Source organism: Callithrix jacchus, chromosome 21, assembly GCF_049354715.1.
Source record: "Callithrix jacchus isolate 240 chromosome 21, calJac240_pri, whole genome shotgun sequence".
Taxonomy (NCBI): domain Eukaryota; kingdom Metazoa; phylum Chordata; class Mammalia; order Primates; family Cebidae; genus Callithrix; species Callithrix jacchus.
Window position 1 is genome coordinate 41,217,220 of NC_133522.1, and position 14,286 is coordinate 41,231,505.

Consider the following 14,286-nt stretch of genomic DNA (forward strand, 5'->3'; position numbering starts at 1 on the left):
CTTGTTTCCTTGACGAAAACCTCCCCTTTGACATCTTCAATCCTGGAGCACTTCTTTTCTGAGGCCTTGGCTCACCCCCATTGCCCACCCTTTTCCTGCTGGTCCGCATTTCTGGCCTCTGTTTTCTTGTCTTTACCATCTCCCTGGACAATGTCATCCATTACAATGACTAGAACCATCTCTCCTGTTACATACGATGCCTTTCAAACTCCGATCTCCAACTTCCAAAGAGCTCTGGACCTTTGTTCTAACTCCCCAAAAGGTATCTTCCTGTGTGACCCGTAGCACTGTCAACTCAAACAAGAACTTTCCTCCCTCCTGCCTTGCTCTGGTTACCCTAGGGACTGGGCCGTGTGGGAAGATGTGTGACGAGCTCTTAGTTGACCCTCTTCTCTGAAGCTCTACCTCTCGAGAAACTTGCAGGGCCCACTGTTTTCCCCATGCTTCTGCAGGCCTAGTGATTGCTTTCCCTGGCTTGGCTTCTTCTCCATTCCTTATTAGTAGTTTCCCAAGCTTACATATCTATCAACAGTTACTTCAATTAAAGTCTACCCAATTTCCACAATATGTTGGTGGCATAGGTTTTCTACTGGGAATCACACAACTATGATAAGAATCAAAAAATATTAGCAAATGTCTATTATTATTGGCCTATATGCTGGAATATCCAACAAGGACCTAGAGTGTATCTTTACCCATCAGTCTACAGGTGGGAACTACAGGATGAGATTTGTGTGTGTGTGGCCACCACTGTGGAAAATGTGCCTCCACAGGAGCCTGAGAATACTTTGCTTCATGTTTTGTTTTTTTTTTCACTTTTTCAAAGAGTTCCTCCATATCTGCTGATGAAACTCTTGAGGCTTGTTTTGAAGCAAGTCCTAGGTTATTAATGCCCTACCTCACTTCTCGTACTTTTTCCCAAGGACATTTCAATGGCAAACACATACCTTGTGCCTAAGTTTGCAGCTTCTCAGTCATCTTTCTTCTCCACTGAGCTGGGAGCACTTTACAACACTGGGAGCACTTTATTTTAAACCCTTACAACTTTTCTTTGGCAGATTCCTGTAGTATAAATCCAACAAAAACCCTCTGATTACAATGGAATGTACCAGCTCATGTTGGAAAAGGTCACTCCATTTCATGACATCCTATGACACATACAGAAAATCAGCTTAGTCAGAAGCATGTGCCATATGAGTAACATTTGGGCCTGAATTGAGCATTGTGCGGTATAGCTTTAGCAGGTGCTCCTATCACTCTACAGTACCCTGTATCAAATGGGCAATGCCAGATGATGCCAAGAAACTCCAGTGAGTGAGTACAGAAAAATCTCCAGTGTCTGCCTGTTACAAGCAGTCTCTGTACCCGGTACACTGCAGTGCCCAAGAATGAGACCATGTCCAAAGCCAAATGGAACACCAATTGCAAAACAGAAGCTATAAAGGCCAAACAGGGGAAGCACAGAATGCTGGTCTTAACTTTCTTGAAATTTGTTCAAGTAGCTTTGGACGTCACAAAAAGATGAATCAACCATTGGCCAACAATGGAGAAAATACCCAGAGAAAGGACAACCAGAGTCACCTGTGACAAGGAGCAAGTGTGAAGCTCCTATATGAGAGTCTATACTCTAGGTGGTAATAGATGATTTGTCTCCAAATTCCAACAGCAGTATATATTTAAACCCTGAAATAATCTTCATTTGGAAAACATCATTTTGTGAATAATAAAAAATAAAAGGAATAAATGGTTACCTTCAGGTGGGTTGGAATTGACTGAGAAGGAGCACGAGAGAACTATCTGGAGTGATGGCCTTGTTCTATATCATGATAAGGGTTGAATTGTACACATGTATGCATTTGTCAAAAGTTTAGAATGGTACCTGTAAAACGTATGCATTTCCCTTCAGGCATTTTTCCCCTAAAAAAACACACACAAAGAAATATTGAACTCTTACTAATGATATGCACATAGAAATGTTCACAAATGACACGTACTCACGGCTGCAACTTCCTTCAAAATCCAACACAAATAACATGGGCTGATGGATGGATAGAGAGATGGATAGAGAATGGTTAGACAATAATAAAGCACATATAACTAATTATTGTAGATTCTATGAGGTGGGTGTGGGTATTTTCTGTACAATTCTTTTCGTTTTTTATGTTTGAAATTTTTCATTTAAAACTGTTGGAAAAAACCTCAAACAAACTGATAAGATAAATCCTAGGGCTTCTCATAGAGTTGAGACTATTTCAACATAAATGCCATTAAGCTGTAAAATTATCAAAATATTTCTTTTAGAAATGCAGTCCATGACACAAGTAACCCAATTTCCTTCAAACTAAATCTGGTCATAAAAACCTGTCCTTAAGGAGATCAACACATAGGAAAAAACATGAAGGTTGCAAGATTATAAGACATGCATGACATTGAAGAGGACATTTTTAAAGAAACACTTCAGGGCTGAGTACTGATTCAGTTCCTATCCCTAGCAGATCCACCTGCTGTCCCCCCACCTCCAAACCACTAAATTCATAGAGGTCAAGAGGTGTGACTCATTTATGGGCTATGGGCAACTGCTGGGAATCCTGCCACATGGTTGGAGAAAATTACAGACTCATACTTGCAGTTGCTTAAGAATATGGTTAAAATCTGGGCCCTTTAGCTCTTATCTTTTGTATAAAGTGTACAGTTTGAAAGGTCCACATCTTTTTTCATAATTGAACATTGTATTATTTTTCTTTCAGCTTTATTGAGGTATACTTGACCAAAAATGCAGGTATTTGAGGTATACAATGTGATGTTTTAATGTATATAATATTGTGAAATGATTAACATAATCAAGCTAATTAACCTATTTAATCACCTTCTCTAATTATCTTTGTGTGTGGGGATAGTGAGAATCCTTAAGATCTCTCTCAGCAAATTTCGAGTATTCAATAAATTATTAACAATTGTCACCAAGCTGTACATTTGATAACCAGAACTTATTCATCCAATAATTGAAAGTCCATATACTTTCACCAACATTACCACAATGTTCATATCTTGACTCTCTTTTTGGAGTGACTATCAACAAGATGACTCTATATTTTTATGTCAACTTCTGACTTACATAATAGAGGGGCATGTAGTGAGTACCCTGTGCAAAGGAGGTGCTGAGGAAACACTGGTTGATGAAAGAATGAATGGATGGATGGGGGCAAGATTTATCAGAGATACTATGGAAGAGAGGTAAAGAGATTCACACAGAAGATTTGACATGGATCATAATAATGTAAAGGCAAACATTCAAAAAGAGTTATTAATCCAGAAAAAGCTGGAGAAAGAGGCAATGTACTGTGATGCCTTTGGAATCATACAACTTTTCTGTAGCCTGGGGGTGTGATCTTTGGACAAATGCTAAACCTCTAGGAGCCTCAATTTTCTCATCTGTTCAAAACAACAGTAATTATAGCACTTACTTTTAGATTCATTATCAGAAAATTAAATAAGTTGGAAAGTTGCTGGTGGGGGCTACTGGACACTCAAAACAAAGAAGGGAAGGTGAATTTAAAAAGCCTTCATCTGCTGGCCTAGCCTGTTGGACTGGCTTACAGCTGAAAAGGAGAAAAATACCACAATTCCTGTTGGGTTGGAAAGTCACCATTTTTGGGTCCTAAGAAGGCAATGGAAGAAGGCACCGAAGTGGGAGAATCAGAAAACTGCCACAGTGTTTAGGCATTTCTTGGGAATAATCCTACTAGGAGATGTATTTAAGGAACACAAATATATTCCTGGTGGAGGTGGAATTGTAAGAAAATGAGTTGACGGTAATCACCATGGGACAGATGGAACACTAGGGACCCCAAGGGCTTCAAGAGGAAATGCTTTTAATTAAGCAATTATTTGCACACCAGCAGTGGTCATTAAAAAATATTTTATATTGTTATCATTATTAATTGCATCTCATATCTGTAATTCTGATGAAAGGATAAAATAGAAGAGATGAGGGTTTTGGATATATTTCACTGCTAGGACAAAGAAGGGCATTAAAAAAAAAAAACAGCAGCAGAACTAACTCATATATTTGACGACATATATGGATACCAGACAATCAGGCTGGAATTCTGGTGGAAATTGCACAGAACCCCCAAGAATAGTGTTTCCCACTGTTTTCTACTCCAGTTGAGTTGGAAGAGTTGCTCCTCAAATAGGACACATTTAGATCATTTTATTAACTTATTCCATGAACAAAGATGAAATATTTTCATGGCAGTAAGAAGGCAGTGCTGCCAACAGAACTAACACCTTTAAGACATGGAAAACAAGTATTTTATTGCACTCACAGTGTATACAAAACATCATGTAATGTACAACAAAATTCCTCCTTAACATTTTCCTAGGATTAAATGGAGAAAAATTCTGCTAGTGCGAAGTCTTCCTAAAAAAATTGATCAAATTCTTAAGAAATCCAGCATTCATTATCTGAGTTTGGATTTCTCAAGTATCAAAGATAACAGTTATTGATTAATTAAAAAGAATTTAAAAGCAGTTTCCCACTAAGATTTTTGCATATTAACTAAAGTTACATGGCAGAAATACTATAGAATATACTTATGTTTTCTTTGATAAAGCAAGAAGTTACTTTATCTTTCCCAACATTTAAAAGCCCTTTGATTTTGTACTTCAGGCCACATGAGGCTCAAATAGTTTATTCCAATATTCCCCTAAGTCATGGGCTACATTTTGTTTTCCACAGTATGGGGATACTTTTGCCATTGGTCAAAAACTGTTTTGAGAGATAAAGAAATTTTATTTGTCTACCAAACCTTGTACAAAAAGTCTGCTTTCCTCACCCCACCTCCATCTTCCATCCGGGGGACCTACCTCCAATATTTGATGGAAATTTTGCCTTGCTTGTCAGCCTCTCAGATCTGTGGGAAATCTCTCTCTCTCTCTCTCTCTTAAGATTTTAAAAAAATTATAAGTTAAGTTCTGAGATACATGTTCAGAACATGCAGGTTTGTTACATAGGTATACATGTGCCATAGTGGTTTGCTGCACCCATCAACCCATTAGTATTTATCCTAATGCTATCCCTCCCCTAGCCCCCCACTTCCCGACAGGCCCTGGTGTGTGACGTTCCCCTCCCTGTGTCCATGTGTTCTCTTTGTTCAACTCTCACTTTTGAGTGAGAACAGGCAGTATTTTGTTTTCTGTTCCTGTGTTAGTTTGCTGAGAATGAAGGTTTCTGGCTTCACCCATGTCCCTGAAAAGGACATGAACTCACCATTTTCCAGGGCTGCATAGTATTCCACAGTGTATATGGGCCACATTTTGTTTACCCATTGATGGGCATTTAGGTTGGTTCTAAGTCTTTGTCATTGTGAACAGTATTGCAATAAACATATGTGTGCATGTGTCTTTATAGTAGAATGATTTATAATCCTTTGGGTATATACCCAGTAATGGGATTGCTGGGTCAAATGGTATTTCTGGTTCTAGATCCTTGAGGAATTGCCACACTGTCTTCCACAATGGTTGAACTAATTTACACTCCCACCAACACTGTAAAAGTGTTCCTCTTTCTCTACATCCTCTCCAGTATCTGCCATTTCCTGACTTTTTAATGATCACCATTCTAACTGGCATGAGATGGTATCTCACTGTGGTTTTGATTTGCATTTCTCTAATGACCAGTGATGATGAGCTTTTTCCATGTTTGTTTCCCACACAAATATATTCTTTTGAGAAGTTTCTGTTCATATCCTTTGCCCACTTTTTGATGGGATTGTTTGTTTGTTGTAAATTTGTTTAAGTTCTCTGTAGATTCTGGATATTAGCCCTTTGTCAGATGGATAGATTGCAAAAATTTTATCCCATTATGTAGGTTGCCTGTCCACTCTGCTAATAGTTTCTTTTGCTGTGCAGAAGCTCTTTAGTTTAATTAGATCCCATTTGTCAATTTTGGCTTTTGCTGCCATTGCTTACGATGTTTTAGTCATAAAGTCTTTGGCCATGTTTATGTCCTGAATGGTATTGCCTAGGTTTTCTTCTAGGGTTCTTATGGTTTTAGGTCTTATATTTAAGTCTTTATTCCATCTTGAGTTAATTTTTGTATAAGGTGTAAAGAAGGGGTCCAGTTTCAGTTTTCTGCATATGTCTAGCCAGTTTTCCCAGCACCATTTTTTATGTCCTGAATGGTATTACCTAGGTTTTCTTCTAGGGTTTTTATGGTTTTAGGTCTTATATTTAAGTCTTTATTCCATCTTGAGTTAATTTTTGTATAAGGTGTAAAGAAGGGGTCCAGTTTCAGTTTTCTGCATATGTCTAGCCAGTTTTCCCAGCACCATTTTTTAAATAGGGAATGCTTTTTCCATTGCTTTTGTCAGGTTTGTCAAAGATAAGACGGTTGTAGATGTGTGGCATTATTTATGGGTGATTGTTCTGTTCCATTGATCTATATTTCTGTTTTGGTACAAGTATCATTCTGTTTTGGTTACTGTAGCCTTGTAGTATAGTTTGAAGTAGGTAGCGTGATGCCTCCGGCTTTGTACTTTTTGCTTAGGATGGTCTTGGCTTTATGGGCTCTTTTTTGGTCCCATATGAAATTTAAAGTAGTTTCTTTCTAATTCTGTCAATGGTAGCTTAATGGGGATGGCACTGAATCTATAAATTACTTTGGGAAGTATGGCCATTTTCATGATATTGATTCTTCCTATTCGTTAGATGAAATGTTTCTCCATTTGTTTGTGTCCCCGCTTATTTCCTTGAGCAGCGGTCTGTGGTTTTCCTTGAAGAGGTTCTTCACATCCCTTGTAAGTTGTATTCCTGGGCAATTTATTCTCTTTGCAGTTATTGTAAATGGGAATTCAATCATGTCATCTGCAAATAGAGACAATTTTACTTCCTTTCGTCCTATTGAAATGCCTTTTATTTCTTTCTCTTGACTGATTACCCTGGCCAGAACATCCTATACTATGTCAAATAGGAGTGGTGAGAGAGGGCATCTTTGTCTTGTGCCAGTTTTCAAAGGGAATTCTTCCAGCTTTGGCCCATGCAGTATGATATTGGCTGTGGGTTTATCATAAATAGCTCTTATTATTTTCAGATATGTTCCATTAATACCTAGTTTATTGAGAGCTTTTAGCATGAAGGGCTGTTTTATTTTGTCAAAGGTCTTCTCAGTATCTATTGAGATAATCATGTGGTTTTTGCCATTAGTTCCCTTTATGTGATGGATTACATTTATTGATTTGTGTATGTTGAACCAGTGTGCAGCCCAGGGATGAAGCTGACTTGATCGTGGTGGATAAGATTTTTGATATGCTGTATGATTCGGTTTGTCAGTATTTTATTGAGGATTTCCACATCAATGTTTATCACAGATATTGACCCAAAATTTTCCTTTTTTGTTTTGTTCCTGCCAGGTTTTGGTATCAGGATGATGCTGGTCTCATAAAATAAGTTAGGGAGGAGCCCATCTTTTTGTACTATGTGGAATAATTTCAGAAGAAATGGTACCAGATCCTCTTTGTATCTCTGGTAGAATTTGGCTGTGAATCCATCTTGTCCTGGGCTTCTTTTAGTTGATAATCTATTAATTACTGCCAAAACTTTCTATATATTTTTAAATCAAAGTGTTAAAAGGAAATACTTGTCATGTAAGCCTGAAGGAAAATTCATACTTTTTTAGCCCATAAAAACACAGATATCAGCAGGTAAGAGCATTCAGACATGGATGAAATACTTCCCAGTACAATTTACAGCTTGTCATTTACCTTTTCTTAATTGACTTCGTGCCTTCAAGTCACAAATCTCAAAGATTTCCTTTTTTACAATTTTGTATTTAGAAATGGGAGCAAGGTGATGATCCTTATTTGAGTAACGTAGATTAATTAGAAAGTCCCATAGAAGTAGATTTTTCCTCTTAGGTCATTGTATGAATCAGACTTTTCCTGGTTATGTTATAGTAATACATTATAAATACCCCCAAATCTGAGAGGCTTATAAAAAAGAAGTTTCATTTTCCACTCACCTTATGTGTTGTACATTGCCTCTTCCATGCCAGCATCTGAATTCAAGGAGCAACCTTTTGTTGAGACTGGTAGCCAGGTGCTGTCAATGTGAACTTAAACCCATCTTGCCTTTGTGACTTCAGGCCAATGCTTAGGGGCAAGACAGCAATTTTGAAGCCACCAGAGGCTCTTAAGGAAGCTAGAAGGTGCAGAGTTTTGCACATCTCACATGTGGCTACCAGTGCCAGAATGAATAAACGGCCGGGCCATGTAAATGGGAGTGTGGAATACACCAGGAATTAACCACCTCCCTCAGTCTTCTCATGCTACAGCTACTGGTGACAGTCACTTGTAGCACCTCTAAATCTGATGCATTGTAATGTGCATGCCATCAGTTAGATATCCCACTTAGAGTCAGGAAACCGGATAGGTCATTCCGGCCAGGATGACAGTGTTGTCTACTTGGAATCACACAAGCTGTAAATAACCAGGAAGTTCAAAGAAACCAGACTAATTTTCTGGGAAGTACGACAACAACTAGCATTTAATGAAGACTTCCCATGTGCAAAGTGCTTTGTATGCATTATCTCCTCTGATCCTCACATCAGCCGCATGAGGTGGCTTTTCTAATGCTCATTTTTTACAGATGAGGGAACCAAGGCTTAGGAAGATTAAGTAACTTGATAAGAATCACACACTTCATAAGTGGTACAGTCTAGATTTGATCCAAGGCAGTCTGATTTCAGAAATTCCTACTTTTAACCACTGTGTAGTCCAGTCGTCATTGATATTTGTAATCTTGAACCTGAGATATTGTAAGAGTCAAAAGTACCTTTGGAATCACAAAAGATTATGCTCCACATGGCTTTTTGTTGTTGTTGTTGCTATGAACTTCTTTTTAAAATTGTACTTTGGGCTCTGGGGTACATGTGCACATCCTGTATCCTGCAGGATTGTTGCATAGGTACATACATGCCATGGTGGTTTGCTGTCTCCATCCTCCCACCCCCCTGTCACCTACATCAGGCATTTCTCCTGGTGTTATCCCTCCCAATCCTCCCTGCCATGTGGCTTTTATGTTAGAGTCATTTTGTTAAATCCTAACTCAGAGGTCAACACATTTTTTTCTATAAAGGACCAAATAGTGAATCTTTTAAATGTCATGGCTACAAGCAGCTGTGTTGCATATTCTTTGTTATTTTTACAATTTTTTTTAGATAGAGTCTTACTCTGTTGCCCAGTCCGGAGTGCAGTGGCTCACCCTCGAATCACTGCAACCTCTGCCTCTCAGGTTTAAGGGATTCTCCTGCCTTAGCCTCCCGAGTAGTTGGGATTATAGGCTCCTGCTACCACACCCAACTAATTTTTATATTTTAGTAGAGATGGGGTTTCACTATGTTGGCCAGGCTGGTTTCAAACTCTTGACCTCAGTTAATCCACCTCCCTCGACCTCCCAAAGTGTTGGAATTATGGGTGTGAGCCACTGCCCCAGCCCTGCAATGCTTTAATAAAGGAAAAACTATGCTTATCTCATGAGACCACACAAAAAACAAGATATGGCCAGATTTGGTCCCTGAGTCACCAATTGCCATCCTCTGGTAATTCATCAAAGCTTCATACACTGGGTATGATATATGTGCAGCACCTCTGCTAATTATGTGATTAATCAGAGTGTGCCATTTACAACTATTCTGACACAGTGGGCATTTATTAAAACTAGAAGGTGAGTTTGGGTTTACATCTCTCTAACTTCACAAATTGGTGCTCTTGAGTAACCCAATGTGGAGTCAGACTCACATGAGGACATCTCAAATGTCTCTCTGTAGCAAGGCAGTGACCTACTCAGCCCCTGTTGTGCTCCTGAAAGTGGCATCAGGTGACACTTTGTAGATATGCGTGTCATTGCTCTTGACGATTTCATCTAAAAATACCAGTGAGTTTTACTGAAATTAAAAGACTATTTACAAGCCTCCTCTTTCTCAAAACCACAGCAAAAAGTGTTGAAGCCAAGATAATTTACAGAGTAATAAAGGCCCACAGTGGATGCCTTGAGTTTTTGACATCGTGTTGTTGGAAGTTGGAGCAGGAAGGGTGAAGATCCACATTACTAAGCCAGCATGACTCCAGAACTGTGGACCAGGCACAGTTCTAAGCTTCACACGTATTAACAGTTAATTCTCACAACCACTTCAGAAAGGAGATAATAGTTTTACCCTCACTTTTCAGACAGGAAAGCCAAGGCAGAGAAAGCAAGATGACTCATTGGACTTTACCCAGTGAGTCAGTGATAGGTGGAAGACTGAGACCCAGGAACATTGGCTTGAGAGCATGACCACGGCCACTATATTGCACTGTTTCGCCATTGGCCAGAAAATGTCTGGGCCTGTGGAGGAAAACAACTGCTGTGTGATGAACAATGTTTAATTTTTTAATGTAGTACAAGAAATTCAAAGATTGAAGTTATTCAAGGCAACTAGGGGATACTGAGTTCTAATTCTGCTTTTACCAATCAACAAATTGGGCACTATGGCCAATTAGTCAAATAGTTGTTATGCTTGTCAGTTTATATATAAAAGAGAAGTACTAATATTTAACAATCTTTTGTGTTAATATGTTAAATGTTTTTAAATCATTTTGAGGCCCCTTTTTCCAAGGGAGCCAGTCATATGCATGCAGCCTGTGATGCTCTGAGTACCAAGCCCCACGGCCTCAGGGAAAATTCTATCTCTGGACATTTAGTTTTATTCAATCATTCTTCAGGAAAGAAATATCTTCTCATCTATATAATAAACAGATCAGAATGCATATCTCTAAGGTGTCTTCCAATAATCATATTTTTATTATTTGATGACTACAAAAGGATTTACTCAATGATGGAAATCTTTACTTGCTGAGAAATGTCTTTACTCACTAAGGGAAGCTTTTATTAAATAAAGCTCTAAAAATCTCCATTGACTGTAGCTGTTTCATTTGCAGTATAAAGTATTTTTTCATTAACTGCAAGATAAAATGTCCTTAATATTAGATCAGCATTAATAACAATCTAGCATAATAAGAACCATGGAATCCGACTTTGCAAGAGACTCGGCCCTTTAGAAGGAAAAATGACTAACTTAACTCACTCTTCGTCTAGGGCCATGACAATAATCTCAAGGCATCCTTTCGATACTCTAATCTACTTTATTTTCGTGAACATCCTCTGTTTCCAGTGGGGTAGATACCGTATAAGACAGAACACTACAAATCACTTTGTGTAAAGTCGCCAAAGAAAGAGGGGGAAAGAAAAACCAGCACAGAGTCTGCTGTTAATTAAAACCAGCTGATGATGTACAGCGATTTGTCTGGAGCACCCTGGCTGGGCTGGTTCCCTGACAGCTGAACATTCTTTCCTGCCCATAGTGTTTGAACTATGTCCAATGGTGAAATCGTTAAATCTTTGATAGCTGTAGCTTAAGTGCGAGAAGGGAGTGGGGGAGCTTTTTGTTTTAAACAAGAAAGAGAGATGAGTCTTGTATTACATTTAAAAAGTTAGTACTTATTAGATCATTTTGGTAGAATGCCTCTGGACATTTTCAGATTATCTATTGACACTTTTTCATGGCACAAATGTCAAAAATCTTACTTCCTCTCTTCTTCCCTAGGGGATTCTTGCTGTAGGTAGAAGGGCAATCGTATGAAACACCTGGTCTTACTCAAAGGAGTCTTGGGGATAGGTTAATTTCACAGTTGAAAGCTCCATGTGGAGGATACATTTAAATATTTGCTAATACAGAAAGGGCTACCAAAAGAGAAACAATCCTGTGACTTCAGGAGAATCGCTCACAAACACACAAAACACTCTGTTTCATCCTTGACTTTGACAGATGCTTGATAGGGGACAAAGAATAACCAAGCTGTTTATCTCCAAATACCAAAGTAACTTTAAAATGAATTGCTGTTCACACTTTCTGGAAGACAAATTGGCATTACAAGGATGTAAATAATAACCTGTCTGTGTGTTTATAGACACCCTAAACTCTTAAAAAATATTTTTAGGTATAAAACATTTCATATACACAATGCCCTTTCTAAAATAGCCATCATGATATATCTGTATTATAAAAAAGTGCAGATATATACAGATAGTACATAGTTATATTCATAGAAACATAGATGATAGGTGGGTAGATAGGTAGATAGACAGACTTAGTGTTTCAATTTATGTTTTGGAGCAATTTCTTTTTCTTTGAGACAGAGTCTCATTCCATCGCCCAGGCTGATGTGCAGTGGCATGATCTCAGCTCACTTCAACTCATGCCTCAGCCTCCCGAGTAGCTATAATTATAGGCGTGAGCTACAGTGCACTGCCCAAATTTCCTTTTTAAAGTTTGGTTCCAGCATAGCTGTCTACTAGCTGGAGGTGGTTTTGGGGATCAGATGTGTTAATATATTTTTGCCAGTGGTAGGCATGGGGTCGGGCACAATGCTGTAACCCCATTCTTTTAATAGAATGGATGCCCCTTGGGCTGCAAGTGTGGCCCCTGTTTCTTTTGAAGGGCTTTTAGAAATAGACAGATTATCTTTTCCCTGGGACTCTGGATTCCTGGGGCAAAGCTTTTTAAAGACAGGTGTGAAAATTATCCTGGTTGATTCAGAAATGAGTCATTGTCTCCTGGCTGCTGCTGCTGATCTCAAGCTAGCAAAGGTCAAATAAAGTTCTGGTTCACATGAAGACGTTCTATGCTGAGTTTTCAGCATCACTGTGGGGTCTTTGAATTCTTTTTATTTGTGAGAGCTCAACAACATTGCTGATGCAGTCATCTTTGTCCAGCTAGACTTTTGCTAGACAACAATGGGACTTCTGGCCCACCGGAAGGTAAGGAAGGATAGAAACAAGATTAAAAGAAGTCCAGGTCCAAATACAGTATCACCAGATGGGCAGTAATGGTAGTACAGGTAAATATCTTAATGCCAATTAGTTTTGATAAATATGAGACATATTTAGGTTTGTTCTATCTAAGGATACTTTTTAGTTTAATCAGTCTCTCAGTTAAAATTCTTTGAGACAGTTTATTTAGAGTCAAATAAATAAATATGCCTGTCCGGGTATCATTCATTTCAATTGGAGTCCAATGTTTGCTCTATTTGCCGTACATATTGTGGTTCAGGAAAGATGACACTCATGAAATTTTGATTTCTATTAGTTAGGCTGTATAAGCATGAAGGAGTTAGTAGGGGGCAAGTCAAATAGTTTGTCTACACTCAATGCTTTTCTCCCTCCACACTTTTCCTTGCTCAGAAAACTCCCCTCCCCCAGTGTCCCAAAGTATCATAGAGTACATGTATCAGCCCCCAGGCAGCTGGGCTATGAGCACTGACTGTGGACTGGTACCTGAAGACAGGCATCTTGAGCACTTCTGAGAAAGGTTTTCTTCTCATTACAAAGCTCTGCCTGGAAGGATGTGTCTCTCTTCTCTGGCCAGCTGTTGCTGTGCCTACAAGTGACAACTGATTCTATATTGTGACCTGAGGATGTTGTGCAGAACAAGAGACAGAACATAGGTGTTTGATGACATCAACTAACAATCAGATTCACCCTCTACTTATGAATGCTGAATAATAATTTTTAAATAATAGACAGATTAAATATTTCCAGATTTTATCAGCTCGTGGATTATATTGCAGTTTCACAGCTGCACGGTTTAACACGCTGCCTTGCGGCCCAGTGGTTTTAACAAGCGTTCAGCCCTAAATAATCAACTCATTAATCAATCTGAAGTGACTACCAGATAGTGGTATTTGTTAGTGAGCTATTGTCAATAGCAGACTTTATACTATTTATAGAATCTGCGTTCTGTCCCCATAATAAAGTGCTCTACACCCCAAATAGCTTATCTCAAAACAATAATGACTGGAAAAACTTAACTTTAGGAAAAATTTTATGAAATACATGTATGTACCAAAAAGCAGTTTTAAATCCTTGCTTGAAAATATTTGGCAGAATTACTTAATGTAATATCACAATTTATTTTATAAACATAAATCTGAGCTTGCCTAGATCACCTTGGCTTAAATACAAATATATGCTCTGTTGTTAAAAAGTGTCTGCTGTAGTTTCTAAACCTGCTAGAGAGAGGGAAAGATACCTGCAGATGGTTAATACATCTGATAATGAAGCCAATGAAAAGGATTTTAGGGGTAAAATATGACGTCAGTTTGGTTGAGTGGTTTGTTTTCTCTTTGAGCATTATACCTCCTCCCTGAAGCTTCTTCAGATCATTTTTTTAGGTCATAGGCACCTGAGGTG

At 38.5% G+C, this 14,286-nt stretch overlaps 1 long non-coding RNA gene across 1 annotated transcript; it reads right to left on the minus strand.

Annotated features, from left to right (window-relative positions):
- Positions 1 to 947: 947 nt before the first annotated feature.
- Positions 948 to 13,471, minus strand: LOC118149931 (uncharacterized). Its single transcript, XR_004737697.2, has 3 exons — positions 13,372 to 13,471; positions 1,995 to 2,038; positions 948 to 1,062 (listed from the first exon to the last, which is right to left on the minus strand). It is a non-coding gene; the product is annotated as an uncharacterized LOC118149931 (long non-coding RNA).
- Between the last annotated feature and the right edge of the window lie 815 nt (positions 13,472 to 14,286).